The 11,383-nt window shown below is 35.8% G+C and overlaps 1 pseudogene; it reads left to right on the forward strand.

Moving 5' to 3' along the window:
- Positions 1 to 313: 313 nt before the first annotated feature.
- On the forward strand, positions 314 to 6,993 carry LOC122307493 (annotated as a pseudogene).
- Positions 6,994 to 11,383: the final 4,390 nt, after the last annotated feature.

The raw sequence follows: 11,383 nt of genomic DNA on the forward strand, positions 1-11,383 counted from the left end.
AAGACAGGTTCTCTCCTTTGGATATCGGTTACAGCCGGAAACGGGCGTATTACGGTCCTTAGCGACTTCAGTGACTGGCTGTGCAGCCAGCATCCTGCTTATTTCCGAATCAAAGAGCAGCTCTGGCTCCTCCATGCGGCCCTGGTAATCCAAGGTAGTGAGGGAGCCGTTCATGTCAAGCTGGATTGAAGAAGTAGTCGCTCCCCAACGAGTCGTGTGCGGCGAGAATATCATCATCATCATCAGCACCGTCACCAGAAGAAAGTGACTCAGCTTCTTTGCTGTTTCTACCACCATCTCAGCCCCTTTCACTATGCGAGTCCCCTTTGAGGTAGTCCTGTCGGTGGCAATCGAGGACTCGGGAGACTTGCGCTGGAAGATGTCTCTGATGAAACTTATGCCATCCGTGGGTTTGCTCTTGTATTTAAGGCAAATGCATTGTGAGAGTAGGTAGGTTCATTATGGAACTTTGGGGCCACATCGCTCGCAAGGCAGATGCCCATCATTTTCCTTTCTTAAACCACCCTAATTGCCAATTGGAAACAAAACTAGTTTTAAAACCCCAAAACCAAATCTTGTACAATTAATTTAGGCGATATTATTCTTTATTTTAAGTTTGTTTTAATATTAGAATTCACACTAATTAATATGGTTTTCTTTTTAAGTAATTTTCTTTATATCAATTACGTACTTACACAGTTACATAAAAACTAATTTATGTGTTGCCAGAACTACTAGTATTATATATGACTGGAAATAATGACGAATCTTATCACAAAAAACACAAACTTAATTTCTCAATTAATTACTACGTATTTAATTTGCATAATATTTTTGTGGAACCGTAATTGATTTGTTATTCAAAACGTGAACTATTTGTATATGTATAACTCTTTAATATATGGTTGCTCGATCCCTTTTGATTTGGCTAATTGCATGCACAGAAAATGTATAATACTCCCTTTTTAAATTTTTTTTTTTCAAGCAATATTTGACGGAATATCTATGCATAGTTGGGGAGCATTGACTTCAATGTCATAAATAGCCCATAAATATTTAAGCTAGGGAGGTGCCGTTCATGTTCTGGAGTGTTAATGAAGAATCAGCAGTGCGCATGCAGTTCCATAGGGACTATATACATAGATAGTGTGGATGCAGATTGCAGCAGGATGATCACATTGATCAGCATCACCCGAACATACAAGTACCAATTAATTAATTATAAGAACGAGCATACTTATTGCTGCGCGCAGGTGAACGAGCATGCATTTGATTCCTTGCATCCATCAAAACACGACATCAACAGCGATGCCGTTAGTAGTATCCTTCCTGTAGAAGTGTATCTTTCATATACTGGCAATGACGTGGTCTAGAGTAATGCTATATACCGCACCACTATTTCACTTGTATCCTACTATATATGATGCGGCCAATATATCACCATTTGATGATAAAGAAGTATGTAATAAATGATCATTCAATTATAATAAATATGCCACATCTTACTTAGTAAAATCCAAGTGGGATGATAATATGGTGTATAGAATTTTCTTAAAGAAATTGATGGAGGAGGTGGGAATGCTCTGCCAAGAGAACGCCACTCTAAGGTGAACCAACGAAGAACTGGTGGGGGGAACTTAGCCCAGCGGCAATGAGCATGCCGAGTCACTGCGCATCCCTAAGATTGCCACGGCTGAAGAAGGAAAGCGCAAGATGCATCTCGAGCTCTGAGAGCTTGGGGATAGGTACACAAAGATGGCCAGGCGAATGAATGTCTCGTCCGCCGTAGATCAACTACTCACTAGCACCAACTTCCCATACAACACGGGAGTTATGGCCGTCCCTCTCCCCTTCTGGACTGTTGCACTATTTTTAGGCATTAACAATTAGCGTCATCCATGAAATCTGAATTATTTTTACATCAAAAGCAGAATAATGATGATTTCCGATGCGCTAAACAATCTCCAAAGGAGCAAATAAGATTTTTCTATATAAGTATTCTCATCCCTCAAACTTTTATTTATACGAGCATTTTGGAAAAAATAGCGAGTCTTTTCTCACCCAGATGAAAAGTAAAGCTCATTGCCTATTGGACAGTATATACTCAATGCACTGTACAAAAATAGAAAGGGCAGAGTATACTCTGAATGCGCATGTAGTCATAGACCAATTGTGCACTAGTACAATGTGGTGGTTGTGCATGCCATGAATAGTGCCATGCATGTACCAACTTGGCTACACGTTACCATGCAAGCAGAGGCGCCGCGAGCCCAGTTGACCCACCGACGGTCCCCATCCACAGGGGTCGTGAGTAGTGCACCCTCGGGTGCATCCCATCGTGCACACAAGAAGGCCACCCATACCGACTGTGGTGCAACTGGCGGAGGGCACCATCGGTCGCCATTTGATCCGCTGGCCTCGTCTGTCTCTATTGGTGTAGTCCTTGGCCACCCCAAATAGCAACGGGCTCACTACGAGCAAGGCTCACATGGCCATTGCGACAAGGACTCCTTGACCCAGCCCGACTCTGTCCCTCTGAAGTGCCCATAGGCACCATGACCCACGGTAGGCAGCGAATGCCAAGTCTGTTGATGATTTCTATCGCCAGTGAGGTGCTTCATAGCTCAGGAGCTTACTCGGCCACTAAGTGGTTGGCCACCATTGCCTCCACGGTCTGAGAACTTGCTCGGTCTCTAAGTCGTGGGCAACAGTTGCCTCCAAGACCCCAAAGCTTTCTCAGCCACTAAATGGTGGGCCACCACTACCCCCACGGCCTAAGAGTATGCTCTAGCACTCACTCGCAGGCAGCCACTTCCTCGCCCAAGCTCCTTGGCTTGCTTCAGTTGCTCGCCTGAGCTTCATAGCCCACTCCTCGACCTTGCACATCCCCATCATATCTCATCGCCCACTAGCACCTCGGCCATGCACGTCAGGTAGAGCCCCTCGGCCTCCTTGGCCAGGCGAAGCAAATAACTAGGGACTTACTCCCGAAACTTATTTTTCTACGATCTTTGGCAGATTATTTCAATTTCTTAGTTTATCTTTAAAGATTCTCAAAATCTTATTTTTTAGAGCAAATTGTCCTAAGGAATCGTGGGTAACAGGAAGGGATACAATATACTAAGCCCATAGTGTTTTTTAGGCCCAACCTAAGGGATGTGGTCTTATCGAGAGGGAAAAATGAGAGAGGGAAGAAGGAGACAAAAGCATTGGCGGAGCCACGTTGGGGAGGGGGCCACATTTGAAAAAAAATAAAAATTATATGTTAATTTTTTTAATTTAATAAAATAATATAAATTTATTATGTGTTGGCCCCCTCTATAAAATTTAATCTAATATAAAAATAAAATAAATAAAACACATCTCATATAAAATAAAATACATATTTTTATTATAAATAAAATTAAAAAAAATTATAACTATATCTGGTAACATTTCTAGTCCCTTTATATTTTCTAAAGCATTTCAATCGGTTATGAAAATCTATCTGGTAACATTTCTAGTCCCTTTATATTTTCTAAAGCATTTCAATCGGTTATGAAAATCTATCAAACATCCTTTTATAGACTATGTTTCATTTTCACACGGCACAATAATGTATTTTCACATCTCATCTTTCACTTTTGTTTTCTCCACTTTCCAACATTAAAACTCATTTCATCCTTTACATTTTATTTTCTCTACTTTTCAACATCAAAACGAAAAAAAGGAAGGCAGGAAGCAGAAGATTTTATCTGTTGGCTGCTCTGCTGCTCGACTATGAGGCACTGAGGTGTAACCTGGCGACTACCGACAGACCATTTCCAGTCGCTCTCGCTCTCGGCATCTTCTCTCTCAGTCGCTCTTGCTCTTGCTCTCAGCGTCTCCAGAGTCCCAGACTCTCCACTCTTTATTTCATTCACGCTAAAAACTAAAAAGGTTAGAACTTTTTCACTTTTTGTTTTTGAAGGCTTGATTCGCTTGAAGCTTCCGGATGAGATAATAGATTAACAAATAATGATGAGAATCTCGAGAAAATATAGTCAAATAGTCAAATGGAAGATGACCGTTTGTAACTTTGTTTGTATTCACATGATTTTTTGATTTTTTTAATTCATTTTTTTTTCTAATCTCTGGTTACTCAGGTTGGGAAAATTTCATAATATATTAATATTATTTATTTATTTATTTAATAGATTAATATTTTTTATAGATTAATACTTTTATTTATTTAGTAGATTAATAATTTTTTTTATATAATAAACTAACATTTTATTTTTTAATAGATTAATAGACATATTTGATAGCCCATTCCAAACTGCCAGTTCTCGTCGCACAGTCTCGCAGGTATGTCTTTTTTTTTTTATAAAAATTTTATATTGGTATTAATCATATTATATATATATATATATATATTACATATATTAATTGTGTATGGTTGTATGTACTTATTTAAGTTGTTCTTTTTATAGTATTATGTGTATTAATAAATTGTTTGATTTTAATTTATCAATGTTTCTAACTTTATTTTATATGTTTCAATTTGATTTTAAATTTAGGTTCATAAATGATGTCTAAATTAAAAACTATCGACTCATTCTTCAAAAGAAAAGAAGTTGATCTTCTAGAAAATTCTTCTAAACTTCCGAGGATTGAACCTGAAGAAAACCCTGATCTTAACTCTCCAATTTTGGAATCTGAAAGAATTTATTTTACATCGTCAACACTTAATTCTAAAAAGATTGATATATCTTCTCTACAACGAGATCCGGGATTACGTCCTCCTATATGAGATTATCCAGTTAATCAGCGTGATGAAATAAGAAGAGCTTATTTAAAAATGGGCCCATATCAAATACGTCTCTCAAAATATCCATTTTCTGGTTCTGAAAACCATCCTCATCGCTTTCAAGCTTCATAGTTTGTACAATTTGGATCTTGGTTAGAGTATTCTCCATCAAAGGATGCTGCATATTGTTTACCTTATTATCTTTTTACAATGAAAGCATCTCAACGTTCTGGATGGGATGTATTTACTGTCATGGGATTTAGAAATTGGAAGAAAATTAATAATGGAAAACATTGTGCCTTTTTGAATCATATTGGGGAGGATCTTTATTCTTGTCATAATAATGCTGTGAAATCTTGTGAGGATTTATTAAAACAATCACAGCATATTGATAAGGTGATGAATGCACAAAGCTCTGAACAAATTCTGAATTATCGACTCCGTGTAAAAACATCTATTGATGTTGTTCGATGGCTTGCATTTCAAGGATGTGCCTTTAGAGGTCATGATGAGACTCTTGATTCAAAAAATCGAGGTAATTTTTTGGAAATGCTTAAACTCTTGGCTTCCTATAATGATAAGGTTGGAAAACTTGTTTTGTAAAATGCTCCTAAATCTTCAAAGTATACTTCACCCCAAATTCAAAAAGAGATTTTGGAAGTTCTTGCAAAGAAAGTAAGAAATAAAATTCGTGAAGATGTTGGGGATTCTCGATTTTGCATTATTGTTGATGAGGCACAAGATGAATCTAAGAGGGAGCAAATGGCTATAATATTGAGATTTGTTGATGTTGATGGTTTTATACAAGAACGATTTTTTGATCTTGTACATGTTAAAGATACATCGGCATTAACTCTAAAGAATGAAATATCTGCAGTTCTTTCTCATCATTGTCTTGATATTCAGAATATTCGTGGGCAAGAATATGATGGTGCTAGTAATATGCGTGGTGAATGTAACGGATTGCAAGCATTATTTCTTAAAGATTGCCCATATGCATACTATGTTCATTGTTTTGCTCACCGATTACAGTTAGCATTAGTTGCTTCATCTAGAGAGGTGGTTTCTGTTCATGAGTTTTTTTCAAATTTAAACTTTATTATCAATGTGGTGGGCACTTCATGTAAATGCCATGATGAATTGCAAGTTGCTCAGGCAACACATATTGCACATATGATTGCCATTGATGAACTTGAAAGTGGAAAAGGAGCTAATCAAATTGGCACTATCAAACGAGCCGGTGATTCTCGTTGGGGTTCTCATTTTTATTCTATTTGCAGTCTACTGCGAATGTTTGAAACTACTTGCTCAGTGCTTGAAACCATAATAAAAGAAGGATCCACTTACTCTCAACGTGTGGATGCAAATGCTGCTTATAAAATGATTACTTCATTCCAATTCATATTTATTTTACATTTAATGAAGGAAATCATGGGTATTACTATGTTCTTTGTCAAGTTTTGCAACAAAAATCTCAAGATATTTTGAATGCCATGAATATGGTTTCTACTACAAAAGGACTCATTCAAAAGTTGAGAAATGAAGGTTGGGAAAATCTGCTTGAGAATGTTGTCTCTTTTTCCAAGAAATTTGATATTGATATCCCAGAATTGAGCTCTCGTTATGTACAAGGTCGTGGTCGTCATCAACGAGATCACATTACGATAGAGTATCATTATCATTTTGAAATATTTAATGCTATTATAGATTTTCAAATGCAAGAGCTTGACAATAGGTTTGATGAAGGAACGATAAAACTTTTAACCCTTAGCTCAGCTTTAGATCCAAAGGATGGGTATAAATCCTTTAATATTGATGATATATGTTGTCTTGCAGAAGAATATTATCCTCTTGATTTTTCTGAGAATGAGAAAATCAATTTAAGGTTTCAATTGAAGCATTTTGAAGTTAATGTGCTTAGCAATCCAAAGTTTCAAGATTTGAGATCTATTGCAGATTTATGTCGAAAATTGGTAGAGATAGAGAAATCAAAGATATACTATCTTATTGATAGATTGATTCGTCTAATTTTAACTTTTCCAGTGTCTACAGCAACCAGTGAACGGACATTTTCAGCTATGAAGATTGTTAAAACAAGGCTTCGCAACAAGATTGAAAATGAATTCTTAGCAAATAATTTAGTTGTCTATATTGAAAGAGAAATAGCTAAGAATTTTGATTTAGATTCAATACTTGATGATTTTGTTTGTTTAAAAGAACGCAAGTTACAATTTTAGACACTATATTTTTTTTTGTTTAGTATATTTGTATGAATGTCTTCATATTATTTCAATGATATATTGTTCTTGACATATCAAATATTTTTTTAATATATAAGTTGTATTAAACGTATTTTATTTTTATTGTAAATCTTCATATCAGATTATTATATATCGTAAAAAAAATTATATAAAAATATAACAAAAAATACGTTATATATATTGTTTTAATTTTGTTTGGCCCCCTAGAGTAAATTACTAGCTTCGCCACTGGACAAAAGGTTGAGGGAGGGCAGAGTGTCAGGAGTAAAAGGAGGAAGTGACGTAAAGGAAAAGTGATGGGACATAAAACAATAAGGGGTAGAAGATAAAAAGGATGGAACCACACGACTTAGGGGACTTTGGGCCAAGTTTCTCTTCGGGGGCTTCTTCTATCTCATGACAGGAATTCTAGCGGCAATATCTCTACCAGAAGACAAACTTCTGATGTTAATTGTACAATGGGGATAAAAAATTATGAGAGACCGTAAAACAAATATCTTATAGTGGACTCTCTCTTCTCCAAACTCCTATAGATGTAGATCTAGTGTCGAACTATATAAATATGTTTATTTTTCTCTATCTAGTATTATAAAACTAACTTCCGATTTTAAGTAAAGTCATAAAATAATTAAAAAGATTATGATTTTACTATCTTAAATGGGTGCATGCTGATATCATGTTTGATCAATCGTTAAAAAGCCGAAGTTGCCACCGCTTCTATTTCTTGCTGGAGTTAACGTTAGTATTTTAGTGTATTTTAATATGTATTGTTTTCATATTTTTAAATATATTTTTATAAAAGTTTATAATATTATTAAAAATATTTTTTGAATCACGAAATTAAAAATAAATAAAAAAATAAAACGGTAGCCTAAACATTATTCTAAAAAGAGTGACACCCCCAATCGGTTGGGTGTGAGTGTTATTTTTATGAGTAATGCTGCATCCAGTCACTTTTACGTATTTTTTACTCTCTATTGATATGATTGGTTGAATAAATTTTTTTAATACACAACCAATCATATCACTAGAATGTACAAAAGAGTACGTAAAAATAACTGCACATAAAATTTTTATATTTTTATATGTTCAATCATAAGCGGCCATCACTAGACATTTCAGTAAAAATAATTTTACACCCACGTGCAGGTAATCTCTTTCACTCCCCCAAAACAACAGAAAAAGGTTCTGCTCCCCGTCTATCCTCCATATCTCCCTCTCTCTCTCTCTCTCTCTCTCTCTCTCTCTCTCTCTCTCATATTGGGCTGTAGGATATGCTCTTTGTGCAGTACATGAAACTGTGGGCATCATAAAAACTTATGCATGAAATATAGCCAAATATATCACTAGCGCTTAACTCACAACAGAGAAGCTGTTGCTGACTCGCTATGCTTCATCTGAATTGGTTGTGTCTGCTGGGTCAAAATCTTGATCTGGAAAATGACTGAGCAAAGCTAGGAAGTTCGAGTGTGATTGTAGAGGTGATATACTTATATTTTCTTTTCGATTTCAATTATTTTAAGCAGTAGATTTGAGCCAATTTGGTTTTAAGGGAGAGAAAGATAATGGGATGTCTACCATTGGTCTGTGCCGAAAGCCATGTGGAATAATAATCTGTCAATGTTCGTTTCCTAAGAACAATCAGTAGAGTGGATTTTTCCTTCTTGTGTGGAGCTTGTGATTTCGTTGGTCATTTGAAAAGGAAAAGGAAGTGAGAATTTGTAAACTATAAATCCAATGTTTATATAAGAGGAATAATGCTATTGATGTCATGTACAGGGATATTTAACTAATAACAAGAAGAAAAAATTAAGATGCAAAAAAGAACAGGAGGGGAAAGGACAAGAATGCGTGGAAGAGATGAAGGGAACTCGTTGTTTTTCTTTGAAGGGAGGGGGAAGAAGAATGTGTGGAAGAGAGGGAGGGAGAAGAGGAATTATGCTGCGTGCGGGTGCAGATGTTTGGTTCCTGCACGTACATGACGTTGGCCCTCCCATCCCACTCCTTATCCACAGTGTAGTATTGGACCCAACCGAAAACGTTGGCCACACAGCTTATTAATAAGAAAAAAAAGCTACGCAATTTCCACACACTATATATATTTTTTAATTATTATTATTTTTTATTAAATATTTAATATTTGAATAATAAATAGAAAAATTAAATTAATTAAAAAAATAAATTGAAATTTAAAAAAAAAATTAAAAACATAAAAAATTTTAAAAATATAGTATGTAAAAATTAAGAAGGTTATGTAGCATTCCTTATGTGCAGTTCGCTTTCTATAGAGATAAGAACACGTAGCACTTGCCATCGCAAGCATTGATTGGAATAAGAGGGCGGAGAGCTGATTCTGGGGAAAAAAAAGAAAAAAATACCGATTGTTTATTTTTGAGGAAAAATCTAGTCGGTGCTTCCATTCCAGCCTTAAAAACAGCCTCCAATGAATGGTTGCCACATCGTCATTTCATGTTACTTACATTGAACCGCATAACACATGACCCTCCACTTCCCAAATGCTCACGGCCTTGCCCCGAGAACATCTTCAAAGTGAGTTTCTCTTCAAAAGTGAGTTTCTCTTCCAAGAATTCCCAAGACCCTCTTTGTCCCAAGACCCTCAATTTATTCTTGACCAAGTTCTGTCGCCCACCAAGTTCCCTCGGCGTAGTCCTTGCCGCAGTTTCTACACAAAAAAAGATTTGTGTGTGTTTTGTCTCGTGGTTTGCTAATTAATTTCAACGGAGAAAAGAATGTATTTTTTAAATCTTATATTTGGAGATTGGGGCTACCAAAGCAACCAAACCTCTTCGATGATGAATGCTCATGGTATTTCATGAGGAGGGCAATTTTTAGAGGTTTAAATTTGTAGATTCACATATGGGGTTAGATTTGGAAAAGGTTGATTTTTTTTTTTTTTTTGTTTGGGAAAGAAAATAAAAGAAAGTTGGGAATCGGTGACGAAATTGTTCTTTGCATTTTTATTGTGAAAATCTATCAGTCTGTAAATGATATGGCAATTAACATTTATAAATTGTTATATTTAATCTGACCTTTCTTTCTCTATGTGTTACGATTGGATGAATGAAATGAAGGTTCTGGATTAATGAAGCTTTAATGATCTGAGATATGGATCACATGACCAGCATGTGACTCGTAAGCTGCATCAAACCGAGGTCAAGCTTGAGCCATAGGATCAGTACACATGGAGCCATCTGTTATGTCCTATATATGTATCGCTATAGCCGTCTGGGTTAATCTAATTTTCATTCTATATTTTGTTTCTACCAATTGAGAGAGGGGTTTCAAGAGAGAGAACAGAGAGGGAGAAACTAGGGTTTCACTATGAGGGAGGAAATCTGTGATTTTCTGTAGTGAGATGAGTGTTCTGTAATCTGAGAGTGTTTCTGAGGCTTATCTGTGAAGGACAATGATTATCAATAAAGTTCTGAGGCTTATTCCTACCGTAGACGTAGACCATTAGGATTGAACCATGTAAATCGGTTGTGTTGTTCTATCTTTGCATTATTTCTGTTATTTCTGGGTTATTGATCTTGTTATTATTCTATTTCTTGTTATTATCTTGTTCTGGTTCGATATTAGAGTTTAGTCTGAATCTGTTGGTTCGCTGGTTCTATTCTAGTTCTTTCAGCATTTCTCTTTCAATATCATTATATGTTACACAGTTTGTATATATGCCATAAAGAAGAATTATCTTGAACATATTATATAGTCTTGCATTCTTTTCTGGATTTTTAGTATAATCAGAGTGTTGTACACAAGAGGGACTCGGGCATATAGTATTACAAGTTAGATTTTTTTTTTTTTTTTTTGCCTTTTATTTTAATTTGATATAAGCACTAGTCTCAAACACTTTGAAGCTTCTCCGACGGTGGTTGAAGGAGGGATTTTTTCTTAATTTCCATGCCATGGATACTACGGCAAGAAAAACTTTCTTTTCTCCAAATGGATGGGCGGCTGTGGAGACAAAACTTGTTGGGTGACAGAACTATACTTGGTGGGCCACAGAACTTTGTGTGGCGAGTGGCAACGCTGTTGTTCGGTTGTGGTGGTGACAAAACTGGTATCGTGCGGTCACTGCGGTTGTCTGGAATTTGCTACGGGTTCTCAAAATTTATAACTGCTTTACTTTGCTAGACCTTCACTCAAGTTGATCCTATCGGATGTGAAAAGTTTCATAATATCCAGTGTAGTATTACTAACGTGGCCGGCGCCTGTTAAATGCCTAGAATGGAATGACCGTTTTGAAGAGGAACTGATTTTTAATTGTTAAATAGATATTTTTAAATATTATTTAAATGATCATTTATTTTTTAAAATAAATAATTAAAAAAAT

Source organism: Carya illinoinensis, chromosome 4 (genome assembly GCF_018687715.1).
Source record: "Carya illinoinensis cultivar Pawnee chromosome 4, C.illinoinensisPawnee_v1, whole genome shotgun sequence".
Lineage (NCBI taxonomy): Eukaryota > Viridiplantae > Streptophyta > Magnoliopsida > Fagales > Juglandaceae > Carya > Carya illinoinensis.